Source organism: Sinocyclocheilus anshuiensis, unplaced genomic scaffold (genome assembly GCF_001515605.1).
Source record: "Sinocyclocheilus anshuiensis isolate Anshui unplaced genomic scaffold, SAMN03320099.WGS_v1.1 scaffold1036, whole genome shotgun sequence".
NCBI classification, from domain to species: Eukaryota; Metazoa; Chordata; class Actinopteri; order Cypriniformes; family Cyprinidae; genus Sinocyclocheilus; species Sinocyclocheilus anshuiensis.
Window position 1 is genome coordinate 631342 of NW_015550226.1, and position 2880 is coordinate 634221.

Genomic DNA, 2880 nt, shown 5'->3' on the forward strand with positions numbered 1-2880 from the left:
TACTTCCTTCTAATTCTCGTTGTCAGTGCAGGCTTGTTTAGCTTAATATTGACCGTTATGAAAAGTGACTAGTGTAGCCTGCATAAAAAAAGCCTTGAACATAAAACAACAGGACAAAAATATAGTTGATGACTAGACATAATCATTTCATGACTCAAGACACTTCTTTGTGAAGACAGTAGCATAATGCAGTGAAATAATATGTTCTTTTAGCCATTCAAAAACAGTTGTCATGTGCGTGGGAAAATTTTACCCGCTGGCGCTTTTAGGTATACAGCGACCCCTGGCGGTTCTAGTGTTAAAGGAACACCCTACTCTGTTTTATATGGTCAATTGTTTTGTTGTTGTCTTTTTTCCTTCAGGAAATGATCTTCAGCTAAGTGAATCTGGCAGTGACAGTGACATCGACTGACCTCCTAGCTGATGTTCAGCACTTACAAACATAGATTGTGTTTCTCTGCGTTACGTGCTTTCATAGATGATATCAGTCTTTTTGCAGTGGTTTCATAGATATCAGTGCTTTTGCAGTTTTATCTTGAGCTTTTAATGGCTTCATGTTAACATGGAGATATCATAGAAAGTGTTGAAGAATGTAAAATAATTTTAATAGATTTTATTTTTATTGCAAAGGGAAATGTTTGAACAGATATTGTTGTTTAAATCATTGAAATTGAATATTGTACCTTTGCTTGTTCAGTATTTTTATGAAGCTAAAAATCATGTCAACATGGCTTGTTTATTGCACCTTTCCCCTCGTGCTCAGTGTTACATAAACCAAATTAATTGCATGATCTTTATTCTGACTGCTTTTCACATTGCCTATGAAGTTCAGCCAAAATGTTTTACACAGTTTAGAATTCAGTGGCACCCGGCAAGTACAAATGATTTTGTCGCATTTTTTGACACAAGGGTCACAACCCCTCACGTAAAACATGTTAAAATACTCACTGTCAATACTCAGTGTCTCAAAATATGTGTATGTGGTTATCTATTGAGGTGTATACTGCTGGTTTAACCAAAAATTAATTGTTTTATTGCACTGTACACATTAATGTTGTAAATTGCATCTGTAATGTAAGATAAAAGTCGAAAACAAACTGTCAGTGGGTCTGAGTGATTATTATCTACTTTACAAATATCATCAATGCTTTATCTTTTTTTATAAAGTAGTATTGGTCATTGACAAAAAATACATGCTGAAGTTACCTCCATGTAAAAATCGCTCATGTTGCTTCCTATTGAAGTGGCTGGACTGGACTGGCTGAAAATTCGCAAAACAATGGTAAATGTGATAGGGCCTAGCTCTTTGACAATGTTTTATTCATTACTCTAAACACGTTTTGTTGTGTAATTAATTCGAGAGATTGAGATCTATTCGAAATTGAGAGATGACTGGAGTATTTTTTGTCGTAACTGACAACAGGCCAGATGCTGTTGACTGAACTTGTATTAAACCAGTTATTACATTCTCCGTGTTTATGTAATTCAGATCTGCATTATCATACAGAAAGGAAAAGAAAAAAAAAACATTTAAAGGCTGGCCAAGACACAGTTACCCTCAATATGCCTTGTCTTTTACCATTTGATGAATTGGTTGCAAAATCATATGATTTTGTGCAATCCTGTTTTTCTGTTTTTGTATGATCTACTCATGCCTCTCTAAGGGTTAGGTTTAGGGATGGACCATCATGGTGACGTTTTACCTGCAATTTGCATATACAAAATTGCAAAATATAACAATATTTGTCACAAATTCTCATACATTCACTTCTACTGGTAGGGTCAGTGGACACCCATAGAGCAGACGTTCCTGGAGTATCCCCAAGCTGCACATTTTGCATGTCTCCTTAATCAAACAGAAAATCAACGACCTGAAATGTGTATGTCATTCAAAGACATGCAACATGTGCAGTGTTGGGGAGGCTCCAGGAACATTGTTGGGAACCACTGCCACAGAGAACAGGTCTCAGCAGAGATGCCAGGTGAAGACCAACCACCTGATTTTGCACAGCAGCAGATTGGCCTAATGTTGTTGGTATAAGATCGCAGAAGAGGTTGATAATAATATGTTCCGTATCAATGTTTTATTTATTTTTTGCTACAGTTTCCCCAGTACACTGTATTCTATCCAGAATGAGGGTCGCAATCAACACCAGCTTGGGGCAAACATGACACTAAAATGAACGTGCCCCCTAAATTTAAGATAAAGGCATGTGAAACTGAAATGTGTCATGATTAAATTTTGAGATGTGAAATCACTTACATTTCAAAGTATGATAATGTAGTAATTTCTTGAACAGATACACAACAAATAGGGGAAGAAAAAAAAACATGAGATTGTCATACAAATAACATAAAGTCCTAGTGTGTTTTGCTTGACTATTTCTCAAATCCAGAAGTAGAAGTCAATAAAATGTTTAATTTCCTTAAATAATGAAAAAATTAGGCTTTCCCTTGACCCATTTCTGTTTATGCATATGGAATTTCCCATAATCAAACAAAGATTAACAATTAAAGCCATATTTTGTGATAATCGTTGTCTATCAACATAACAAAATAAAAATGATTTAAGTAATAGATTTATTTTACAGTGTAAACAGCTTCCCTGATTATAACGGGAGTTTTTGCGAAAGTACATAGCTCCTATCAATAACTCATAACTCTTTGCTAGCTTTCTTTATATATTTTATTCCCACTTTTAGTTTTTCATGCTACTAAATAACCGGTGTGAATTCACAAACTGTTCTTCGGTTGACAGAATATGACTTGCTCTTCCCCCACCGAAGAATCTGGGGAATGAGGAGGATCAGGGACTTTTATTTTGACAACACGCTGTCACGTTACACAGTGCTGGGTTCAGCGCTGGTGTCAGTACCATGA